The following is a 13,071-nucleotide window of genomic DNA, read 5'->3' as shown; positions in this document are numbered from 1 at the left end:
GAAAAATTAACCCAGCCAACTAACTTTTTTAAACTAACAGAGTATTTGTTCAGACAAACGCAATACCTGCGTTCCTGGGGAAAAGTTACCCGTTCGCTGAAAACATGCCCCGACCACCTTACCTTTTCAAGAAAACAGAATACTTTTTCATACGAACGCAACAGGTGCGTTCGTTGAGGAAAGTTTTATGTTCCCCAAAAAAATATATCCAACAAACTTATTTTTTCAAACAAATGGGGTGTTTGTTCTAGCGAACGCAAGGGTTGCGTTCGTTCAGTAAAGTTACCCGTTCCCCTAAAAAAGGGCCCAACAAACTTACTTTTCTAAACAAATGGGGCGTTTGTTCAAATGAACGCAAGGGTTTGCTTTCGTTCAGAAATACTCGACGTTCCGCCGAAAAAGAAGGCCTACATAGTTACTTTTTTAAACTAACAGAGTATTTGTTCACAGGAACGCAATACGTGCGTTCCTTGAGAAAAGTTACCCGTTCGCCGAAAACATGCCCCAACCACCTTACTTTTTCAAGTAAACTGAATTCTTTTTCACACAAACGCAACACGTGCGTTCGCTGAGGAAAGTTTTATGTTCGCCGAAAAAATAAATCCAACAAACTTACTTTTTCAAACAAACGGAATGTTTGTTCTAGCGAACGCAAGGGTTGCGTTCGTTTAGTAAAGTTACCCGTTCCCCTAAAAAAGGGCCCAACAAACTTACTTTTCTAAACAAACGGGGCGTTTGTTCAAATGAACGCAAGGGTTTGCTTTCGTTCAGAAATACTCGACGTTCCGCCGAAAAAGAAGGCCAACATAGTTACTTTTTTAAACTAACAGAGTATTTGTTCACAAGAACGCAATACGTGCGTTCCTTGAGAAAAGTTACCCGTTCGCCGAAAACATGCCCCAACCACCTTACTTTTTCAAGTAAACTGAATACTTTTTCACACAAACGCAACAGGTGCGTTCGCTGAGGAAAGTTTTATGTTCGCCGAAAAAAGAAATCCAACCACCTTACTTTTTCAAACAAACGGAATGTTTGTTCCAGCGAACGCAATGATTGCGTTCGTTCAGTAAAGTTACCCGTTCCCCTAAAAAAGGCCCCAACAAACTTACTTTTCTAAACAAAAGGGGCGTTTGTTCAAATGAACGCAAGGATTTGCTTTCGTTCAGAAATACTCGACGTTCCTCAGAAAAAGCCCCGCCGTCATTGTTACTTTTTTAAACCAACAGGGTATTTGTTCAGACGAACGCCATACGTGCGTTCCTTGAGAAAAGTTACCCGTTCGCAGAAAACATGCCTCAACCACCTTACTTTTTCAAACAAACGGATTACTTTTTCACACAAATGCAACATGTGCGTTCGTGGAGGAAAGTTTGATGTTCGCTGAAAAAATAAATCCAACAAACTTTCTTTTTCAAAGAAACGGAGTGCTTGTTCTACTGAACGTAAGCGTTGCGTTCGTTGAGTAAAGTAACCCGTTCGCCTAAAAATGAGTCCAATCAAATGACTTTTTCTAATGAACCTGGTGTTGGTTCAAGTGAACGCAAGAGTTGCGTTCGTTCAGTAAAGTTGACCGTTCCCCAGAAAGATGGGCCCAACCAACTTACTTTTTCGAACAAACGGGTATGTGTTCAACCAAACGCAAGTAGGTGCATTTGTTTAGAAAACTTTGACCTTCTAACGAAAAAGGAACCCAATCCAAAGTACCAAGTACCAAATACCAGCTACCAACTACAGACGAAGGATTATTTTAGGAGTTACTTCCTATACATTTCAACTCAAACATTTCCACCTCTTTTACTAATAACATTACTCATACACAACCTAAAAGAGAAAAACGAAAACCCAAATAATGTCACATTCAATGGTTGGTAGCTCAAGAGGCTCCTCCATGCCTAAGAAGAAGGGGGTGGGTGATGATGATGGTGTTGATTGTTCAATTTCCTCCACTTATTACTAATCTCTTCTTGTACCTGAAATAAAAAATTCTCATGAATATACCCTTCTTAATAAAATAATTAATAAACTGACCAAATCATTGTCATCTCTCACCTTATGGTCCAACTTTGCATTGGCCACTTTCCCCATTTCATGTCGTTCTTTTTTCCTGTAAATCATTTATTTTTTATAAAAAAAACCATTATAATATTAAGCAACCACATTTCCAATTTCTAGATGTATGTGTAACTTACATGAAATTAAAAAATGCATCTCGGCCAACTCTTGTTTGTTGCAAGTACTCTCGGCCTTGCGCTTTCCTTTCGCTGATCCCCTTTTTTGAGCTTCCATAACTTGCACAAATCAAGTACAAAACACTATCATGCAATTCTCTCTAGCGCCGATCATTTGAATACTAATCCAAAGCCTAATACACCCTAAACCCCGTAAACCCCGTAAACCCAGTAAACACTACAACATCACATTGCTTAATTAAAAAAATATGGGGACCAGGATTTGCACACAGTTGCTTAGTAATTGCATATGATATGCAATTGCACGACACTACTTGCAAGTGCATCAGCCCTCGATTATAACATTGCACAGATAATGCACACAACCCACCAATGCATTTCTATATTGGGCGGACATTCTAACTCATTTCAAATCCCAATCCAAATCTTAACCATTCCTAACATTACACTTTCGGAACACTTTACTCCCCATACAAAAAATTCAAAAACACAGTCAAACCTACCTACCTACCACGAAATCACCTCACGTGCATAATTTCAAAACAAAACTATATCCTGTAATTGCATTCAGTTACTTGGATTTGCATACAGGCGATTAGTAATTGCATATAGAGATATGCAATTGCATGAACAGAACAACCATGAATGTGAGATACCCACTTCACCTCACGACACTTTCAGACTGAGAAACCCACTTCATCTCATGAATGTGAGAAACCTACTTCCCCTCTTGCCCCAATTCATCACCACAGAAATTCAATTAACAATAACATAAAACATAGTGTTAACTTACCTTCACAAGGAACTAATACCAAATGCTTTCACAAGGGCTCGATTGCAGATGAGAGGAGTGCCAACAACCTACCAGCGACTGGAAAAACTGAATTCCAATTCCTATTATCAACCCAAAATGCTAACCCAAAAAATTTTCCCAAAATCCAAACCCTAGAATATGGGGTTTTCTACAATGATGACAAAGAAGAGAGAGAGGTTGCAGAGACAAGGAAGAAACTTTCTACAGAAGAGGAGTTGAAGAAGATGACTTTGATCAGAAGAGGAGTTGAAGAAGATGACTTTGATGTAATGAAGATGTTTCAAGTTGAAGCCGGTCTGAGTGCATGCGAAATTGAAGACAATCCTTAACCTGTTGACCAGGTCAGCAGGTTTCCTATGTTTTTTAAAACCCCTCATGTGACCGGCTGTACTGGTACAGCCGATGCACCACAGATGGTCTCTATGACCAATCATGCATTCATCAATATCTAAAATGTAATTTAGGAAAAGAAAAAAAAAAGGGTAAATTAGCAATACAATAATACTATTGCACAACATCTATTGACCACTTTGCAGATCACCATCTCTAATAGGGTTTGAACAATCAAACAAACAAAATAATAATACCTCTAAAGGGAGTTCTTTCCCTTCCCTTCCATTCCAAAAGGTTAAGAAAACAAACAAAACAAACGAAAAGAAAAACAAAACGCAGAGACGGAAGCTAGATATAATTAATTACATACGTACCTTGACAAGTTTCAAGAAGATAGGGATTTCCTTCAAAGCCAGCTCGGCAGTAACAAGAAAGCGTTGAGGGATTGTTGTAATCCAAAGCAGGGGAGCCAAGGCAGTATGGTCTACCCTGATAATTATGATAATGAAGAAGTAGAGTTGATTATATTCCATTCTAGCACCACAGGAACGTTGCTTCTACTCTTGACTGCATGAGCAGAAGATGATTTCTCAAACCAATCCTTGTCAACCAGAAACGCATAGCCGTGGCATTCGGGAGCTTCACCTTGGTATAGAATGGAAGCGTTCATCATAGTGAGATATGGAGGAATCGTAGTCTGGCAACAGTTGATACCAATATCACAGGAAGCAGACTTTTGATGACCACAAACTGACCTGCAGCCACCAACCACAACATCATCTGCTGATACCATCCCGGCAAGGAAGCCGCAGCTAACTGCAGTGAATCTGTTTTTTTCCTGAGAGTAGACGAAAGGGCTGCCGGTCAAATCGGCCATTGGGCTACTTTCAGTTTCGTTGCATAAGAAGGTAACGGGGCTGTTCACCCGAAGCGTGCTTCCAATAGCCTGAAGCGGGTCTCCAATAGAAATATTCAGCACCTCCAGTTTGGTCCGCTTCAAAACAGGCTTGTAATGAGGAACAGAGCTGGTAGTTTTAGAAGACTGGTTGCTGCACTCGATTTCAAACCAGTCGTCTAAGTAGCAATCTTTGTTGGATCCAATTCCAAACGGGTATGGGATGAGCACGCCTCCGCAATACTTTGCCATCCGAGGAACCACTTGTGCTGTACATATATTTATCGACAGAAGCAATAAGAATAAGATCATCATATGAAGTGCTTGCGATTGCATTGTTCCTATGCTCGGATAATAAAAAGTAAAAGATTATCAAGCAAAAGTTTTCTTTGCAACTCAGTGCTTTCTACTATATATAATATTAAAAGACCCCAACTTGAAGAAACAGAGTTTTTCTTCCTCTCTCTCTTCTCTGTTTCCACATTGTTGTTTGCCAAGATGTCCAACTCAACATATGTGATGAAAAGAAAATGATGAAATTGAAAAGTAAAAGATTATCAAACAAAAAAAATTCTTTGCAACTTATTCTTCACGATGGAAACAAATTGAAGGTTGTTATAAAATAACCTGAGATATGTGCGGATATTGAGCTGTACGTAAAATAGATAAGACACAGCTTTTAACGAGGTTCGGCTATGCCTACGTCCTCGGAGAGCAGCAGCGGTAACCTTTCACTATAAAATGATATGGCTACAACTTTAGTGTTTACAACATATGTGGCTCACTGAATTTTCTCTTTAGGAAAATTTGTCTATGCTTTCTCTTCTCTCTTTTCTTTCTTTTTTTTCTTCTTCTACTTCTCTTTCCGTTTCTCTTCTTATTTATAGGCTGAGAAAATCACTATTCATCACTATTCACCCGTGACAGACAAACTCTATCAAAGCCGCCAAATGAACATTAATGAATAGTAATGAACAGTAATGAATAGTAGTGGGCTCCACTTTTACAACACTCCCCCTTGGAGACCACATGTCCCTAGATTGGTTGCTTCATTCAAACCTTGCTTGAAAAAAAAACCAGTGGGAAAATCTATGCGAAGGAAAAAGAGTACAACGTGCATATGTCCTATGTTAGAGGACTCTTGAATGCTCCCCCTGATTTTGCATGCTCCAACTTGATTGCTTGCAGAGTTGTCATAATCCGATGCCATGCACTAACTTTTGGAAAGTATATTTCGGCAATGATTTAGTGAAGAGATCTGCCAGGTTATCACTTGAGCGGATTTGTCTGACTTTGATTTCTTGACTCTTCTGGATCTCATGTGTATAGAAAAACTTTGGTGATATGTGTTTGGTCCTGTCACCTTTGATATATCCTCCTGTGATCTGAGCAATACAAGCTGCATTGTCCTCATTAAGAATTGTTGGAGTGTCTGTTGTTGAGGGTAGGGCACATGTGCTTCGGATGTGATGGATTACCGACCTTACCCAAACGCATTCACGACTGGCTTCATGGAGGGCAAGTATTTCTGAGTGATTGGAAGATGTGGCCACTAATGTTTGTTTTGTTGACCGCCATGAGATCGCAGTTCCTCCACATGTAAATACATATCCAGTCTTTGATCGTCCTTGATGTGGATCAGAGAGATATCCTGCATCAGCATAACCAATAATACTCTGGGCGTTGGTCGATTCACTGGAATAGAATAACCCCGTGTCTGTTGTCCCACGAAGGTATCGTAGAACATGTTTGATGCCGGTCTAGTGTCGCCATGTTGGAGCAGAACTGTACCTTGCTAACAGATTGACTGAGAATGATATGTCTGGTCTGGTACATTGTGCTAGGTACAATAAAGCACCTATGGCACTAAGATATGGTACTTCTGGACCAAGGACCATACCATATCATCATCCCCTTTTGGACGATATGGGTCTTTCTTAGTGTCAAGCGATCGAACGACCATTGGAGTGCTAAGTGGATGGGCTTTATCCATGCCAAACCGTTTCAATACTTTCTCAGTATAAGCAATAATCTTGTTGGTATAATGCTCGATCTTTCAGTCGAGACAAATATTTCTGGAACTCTTGAGAAGCTTTAATGTGTTTGCAAACATATTAATGTACTCACTGAGGCAATTTATGCATATTAGTATTGAGTACGGATTTTGTGCTTCAGGCACATGTCATTCGGGGACTTGCTTCATGCAATTTCAATCCTTTCAAGGATTTTGTTTAAAGGGATTAAACTTTATGACACATTATATAGCTTTAACCCAGCTATTTATACATCTTTAGGGAATCACTTCAGGTGATATGCTCTGTGCATTTAATAACCCTTAAAGATAACATGTTGGTCTCCGTAAATGTGCAACAAGGGGGCACAATTGAATTTGTAAATATGGAGAAAACCTAACATTCCTTGTTTCTGCCAGAAAACATTGTGTCATACAAAGTAGGTATATTCCCTTTTATTCCGAACACCCAAGTATAACTTTCAGTATTAACAAATTTTGGGGTTAGTACTGTGGGTTTGTTCTTTCACGTTCATTCTCATCTATAATGGAATTGCCTCATTCCATTTTGGCCAATGATATTGTCGACATTTAATAATTGAACGTGGTTCCAATCAACACAGCCCATTGATGATTTGAGTAGCTACTCCAAAATCAAAATTTGTCATTCATCAATTCATGATCCCACCATTCTCATGTGCATGCGCATGCATCAATTATAAGCATTTCTTTGCCTTTTGGGTACCCAAGCCACTGCAGGGGGCTTTTATTATGTGAGAATGTGAATTATAACCTCCAATGGAGCGTTATGTTATAGTAGGGCGTGGATAATCTCCATTTAGGGAGTTGGAACATTTAGAACCATATATCTGTCATGCTGCAGGCATGCTACAGATTAATATATATACATGTCAATTAATTTCTGGGACTTTAACCCATACAATTTGCTACGCATTAGGCGTGCACAATATCAATATTGACATGTCAAAGGATTGTCTTTTCGGGACTTCAATCCACATCATTTGCTACGCAACAGGCGTGCATCATATTGATCACTGCTATACCCATATTTTGTTCTTATGGGACTTTAATTTGTGCAGTGTATTATCAATGTATCCAACTTGCAATTTGTAAAATTTGCATTAATAATTCATGGATACATACAAGCCATTCTTTTGGAATGGACTTATCTCCCCATTTGGTTACCTTTCAAGATAATATATCAAATAAGTATATAAGCATAAAATAACACAAGTATTGCTTACATCCTTAGGTGGGAGAAACTTTTCTCAAGTATCATTCAAGCTTGTATCGGCCCAGTAAATGTAGTGCTTGATGATCTAGTTATATCCTGCAAAAGCAAAATCACAATTCTTTTCTCTGTCAATAACTCTCAGAGTTAGGATCACTTCATGGATTCTTTCTTCAGATGTTCATTCTAAAGAAATAAAATCTCTTATGAACAGAGAGCTGCAAAAGAGAAAAAATGCAAAAAAAATTGTGATATTGATTGCAAGATAAGGTAAGCAATCAGGGAAGGAAGCTGGTGGGAGCAGACAAGCAGCTCATCAATCAAGGAAGGAAGTCGGTGGGAGCAGAAAACAAGCTCTCAATTCTCCTAGTCTAGAAGGACCTCAGGAGATTAGAGCACAAGGCCGCCTTCACAATTCCCTGATCTTGCAGAAACATGATCAGGGATAGTCTTGCTTCTTGAATGGGTGATCAGAGATAGTCTTGCTTCTCAGGCATATTAAGTGCTTAATGATAAGAAAAACAAGTAGATATAGCATCATTTTGTATGGGAAAACTGGATGTCTTCTGCAAAGAAAATTTCGTTAGTAACACATTTATACACAAATACAATGAATAGGTAGAACCGGTGAATTTCAAATTAACCATAGGAAAATTGCGAGATTCTCGGGATACTTTTGAAAAAGTAGCTCCGTGAAATCCGTAAAGCAAGATCGGCTTTGAAAATAATACTTGAAAAGCGCCGAAAGTGCCGACAGGCATTATCAGAGGCCACGTGAAGTTTTGGACTCTTGCGAAAGAAAAAGATAATATGGGGATTCGAGAAGATATTGGAATCTGAAAGATATTGCCACATTTTCGTCTATAGATATTGCCTTTGCAAAACTTGATTGGAGCAACTGCGTTTCAACTCAACTTCCTTCATTTTTTGAAACTTTAGTTTTTGTAAGACTTTCTTCGAAACCTTCTTAAAATGGCTTCCTCTTCTTCCTGCCCAAATAATTTCAATTTAAATGATGCTCCCACAACAACCAGGGACGCCAAAGTTTGGCGTCCATCCTTTGTATCCCAAAATCGTCATCTCACAGTTAATGATTCTGTGATGATGAATGATGCTACTGCTGTCATAGTAGCTAGGAATTTCATTATTCCAATGGATGAAATGTTGTTGACAGGGAGGTCTGAGGAAGAGGCTATTGATGACTCAATGGCTTTTAGCATTCAGAGTGCTGCTTCTGTTTCTAACTTGGCTGATCGTTTGCGTGTTAGAGCAAACGAGGGTCAGAAGCTGACAACTGAAAATTATTCTCTTCAAAGAATGCTTCATGAGTCTCAAAAAGAGGTTGAGAAACTCAAAGGAGAGAATAATTCCTTGTTGAAACTGGTGAGTTCGTACTCTGTTGATACACAGAGAAAGCTAGACATGCTGCAGGTCTCAAATGAAAAAATTTTGGGAGACCATGAGAGGCTCATGGCTAGGCTTAAGAAGCGCCGTCCTCTTCCTTCAGAGGCTTCCAGAACATAATGTAATTTTATAGATTTTACAGGGCCTGCGCTTTCATTGCAGGTGTAAAAATCTATCTGTTGTATGTTTCTTTCCTTTTTATAATAATAATTGCGCACATTCTTAAACTTGCATATGTGGTTTGTACGTCTTTTCAAAATGACGGTCTGGAACCTTGTGCCTTATAGGTTCAAATAACCACATCAAATCTCTCATATTTCCATGCATGTGAGCCCAGAACTTTTGGTCTGGGTTAAACCCAAACTCATAATTTATTAGCCATTTTCAAATGGACATGAAATATGAATTGAATAAAAGCTACGATAATATCTCAATATAGTAGTGAAGAATATTAACTACTATATACCCACAACTTCAAGTTTTAGGATCTCTCATATATTTGGATCCATGGGCTTCCGGCCCAGATGTAACAAAATATGTGGGGAGCCTCAATTCATCATTTGATTTTTATACTGATATTATCCATTTCACGGTGTATTCTTAACAACCGGATTCACAAAATATATTTCTTCCTTGAGGTGTCGATTATAACAAAATCGAACTTTATTAAATTCATCATTCTCTTATGCCAAGAAAATTTGTGGTGTACCACAATTTGCAATAATACCTCAAAGGTTGTCCATTTAACTCTTGGAACTTTAGGTTCTCCACACTTGTTAGATTTTGAACTTCAGGCCAAAATCACATATTCTCATGGTATGGACATTTTTACAATTTTCTATACATATTTCGGGACTTCAAGCCCTTACATAATTGTCCATATTTTGAGGAACTTCTGGCATCTCATTTAATTGTTTATCCATGAGTTTAAGGAACTGCAGGTTCCATTTTGTATATAGTGACGGTTTCCCCAAAATGGTTAATATTTATGCATACGTCACTATTCATGTGAATAGTACTATTCATCAATCATGAATACATATCTATTCATATGTGCAGTTCATTTGCCAGTACAGTTATTATTCATGTGTACGGCACTTTTAACCAATACGGTACTGTTACATCATTAAGGAAACCCAGGTCCTTATTCACATGTCAGGGATCAAGGCCCCTTAAGTCCGATCACATGTTTACAAATATAGTACCGGAGAGACTGCCAGCTCTCATATCAATATCATCATCAAGGATCTTCAAGTCCGGATGTAAATGTATGATGAGGATCAAGGAACTTCTGGTCCTGATCTGTATACTGTAAAAACTCATCATACAGCACAATTAATCCATAAAATAAATTTACTGGTAAATAAATTACTTGTATGGACGTTAATCCCGCACCATACTTTAAATGTGCGGTAAAGTAAATTCCATAAATTAAATTGTTGTATGGACGTTAATCCCGCACCATACTTTAAATGTGCGGTAAATTAAACGTGCTTGTATGGGCACTAATTCTGCTCCATACATTTAAATAACAGTAAAGGCGTGGACGATAAATCCGCACCACCCTTTAAAGTAGGTTAATTTGCTGTAAAGTAAATTCACAAATTAAATTGCTGTATGGACATTAATGCCGCACCATACTTTAAATGACAGTAAAGGCGTGGACGATAATCCCGCACCACCCTTTAAAGTAGGTTAATTTGCTGTAAAGTAAATTCACAAATTAAATTGCTGTATGGACGTTAATTCCGCACCATACTTTAAATGACAGTAAAGGAGACAGAGGAATAACCACATAGTGTTGAGTTGAAAAATTTCAGAAATAAAAGGAGAGACTGTCGTGCTGATAACGTGTTATAAAATAACCTGAGATATGTGCGGATATTGAGCTGTACGTAAAATAGATAAGACACAGTCTTTAACGAGGTTCGGCTATACCTACGTCCTCGGAGAGCAGCAGCGGTAACCTTTCACTATAAAATGATATGGCTACAACTTTAGTGTTTACAACATATGTGGCTCACTGAATTTTCTCTCTAGGAAAATTTCTCTTCTGCTTTCTCTTTTCTCTTTTCTTTTCTTTTTTTCTTCTTTCTTCTCTTCCGTTTCTCTTCTTATTTATAGGCTGAGAAAATCACTATTTATCACTATTCACCCGTGACAAACAAACCCTATCAGCCGTCAAATGAACAGTAATGAATAGTAGATCACTATTCACCCGTGACAGACAAACCCTATCAGCCGCCAAATGAACAGTAATGAATAGTAATGAACAGTAATGAATAGTAGTGGGCTCCACTTTTACAACAAAGGTACTTTTCTTTGATTAGGAACTAATAAATTTCTTTGCAACTTAGTCTTCACGATGGGGAAAAAAAAGGACCAGGACAAATTGAAGGGTACTTTTCTTTTGGTAACGTGTTTCTCCTCATCCAGCTGTAATTTTAAAAAAAAAATTCTTCAAATGACAAAGTTGGTCTTTGAAATTAGATTGCATATAATGTCACGCCCCGGACTCGAAAGTCCGTGGAAACCCAGGGCCCAGTGCGTGAGAAAAGTAAAATAAAATAAAAAGAAGCCGAAACATGAGTTTAAAATAAACTTCTCTTATAAAAATAGATCCAAAATCTTACAACTTTACAATAAAGAAATAAAGCTTTATCACTCTCATCTAATTTAGCCTCAACTGGTTTAGTCATTGTCTTGCCAACTAATTCATCTGAAAAATTAAACAAGGTGAGAGATCATCAACCACTGGTCAGTAAGTAAATTATGTAATATGTCAGTCAAGCAATGCCGTTTTACACACTCTAGAAATATCATGAAAAGATACACCAATCCAGATTATATCACATCATCCCTTCATATCTCGGTTATCCTTCATAACATGTAACCAACCACGTGACCCCTATTGGCCTCACTGCCCTATGTCCCTGTATGGTACATCTATCCCTCAGATACCCCAACATTGAAGTTCTCATGTTCTATGAATAATACATACTTCACAAATATTCCAGTCAATATATATATATACACACACACACACTAGGAATTCGATTTTGATGTGTGTTTAGGGTGAATTTGGTTAAGAATAAACCAGGGATTCAAATTTGGTTGCTGTTGCGTCTATTGAGATGCTAGACTGCCTACGTACCATTGATGGGATCAAACCAATGTAGTTCAGAATTCATTTGTGTGAAGATGGATATTTGATTTGTGGGAATTTGGTTGATGTAACCAGTGATTCAAATTTAGTTGCAGTTGTGTCTATCAAAATGCTAGACTGCCTACATACCCTTAATAGGAGCAAACCGATGTAGTTCCAAATTGATTTGGAAATTAATGGGTAAATGTGACCCACTAATTAAGAATTTGTGTCTTTGAGACAATTTGGAGATGTTGAAATTTTCATAGGTAGATGACTCATGGGAAAAATTGAAAATTAATGGATAAGTGTGGCCCACTAATTGAGAATTTGTATTTGAGAGATTTGAATTTAATCTCATTGAAATTTGAATGGGTAGATGACCCATGGAAAAAATTGGATGGTTTTGTACCATGTTTCTTATTGTCAATGTCTAAGAAAAATAATGAGCAATTTTGATTAACCCACTAATTTTCTAACATTGACATTTGCACTTGGAAAAGTGTTTTGGTGAATATGGTTAGGATAAACCAAGGATTCAAATTTGGTTGTGGTTGCGTCTATTGGGATGCTAGACTGTCTACATACTCTTAACGGGATCAAACCAACGTAGTTCCAAATTTAGAAATTAATGGGTTAAGTGTGGCCCACTAATTTAGAATTTGTGTCTTTCATACAATTTTGAGATTTTAAGATTTTCATAGGTAAATGACCCATGAGAAAAATTGAAAATTAATGGGTAAGCGTGGCCCACTAATTGAGAATTTGTGTTTGAGAGATTTGAATTTAATCTCATTAAAATTTGCAAGGGTAGATGACCCATGAGAAAATTTGGAATGGTTTTGTACCATTATTTTCATTGTCAATATCAAAGAAAACTAATGGGCAGTTTTGATGAACCCATTAATTTAATTTGATCATTGACACATGCATTTGTATCCACGCATGATTTGAAGGATTTGAGATTAATGGGCTTTTGTGATGAGCAAACTCATTAAGCCATATTTATGCTCCCTTGGTATCTTTTG

The 13,071-nt window shown here is 37.8% G+C and overlaps 1 long non-coding RNA gene across 1 annotated transcript; it reads right to left on the bottom strand.

The window, feature by feature from the left end:
• Positions 1-1,941: 1,941 nt before the first annotated feature.
• LOC117620895 lies at positions 1,942-2,230 on the bottom strand. The gene is made up of 3 exons (XR_004584875.1): positions 2,190-2,230; positions 2,050-2,104; positions 1,942-1,970 (listed from the first exon to the last, which is right to left on the bottom strand). It is a non-coding gene; the product is annotated as an uncharacterized LOC117620895 (long non-coding RNA).
• Between the last annotated feature and the right edge of the window lie 10,841 nt (positions 2,231-13,071).

The sequence above is a fragment of the Prunus dulcis genome, chromosome 3 (assembly GCF_902201215.1).
Source record: "Prunus dulcis chromosome 3, ALMONDv2, whole genome shotgun sequence".
NCBI classification, from domain to species: domain Eukaryota; kingdom Viridiplantae; phylum Streptophyta; class Magnoliopsida; order Rosales; family Rosaceae; genus Prunus; species Prunus dulcis.
This window is presented reverse-complemented; position numbering and strand designations above follow the sequence as displayed.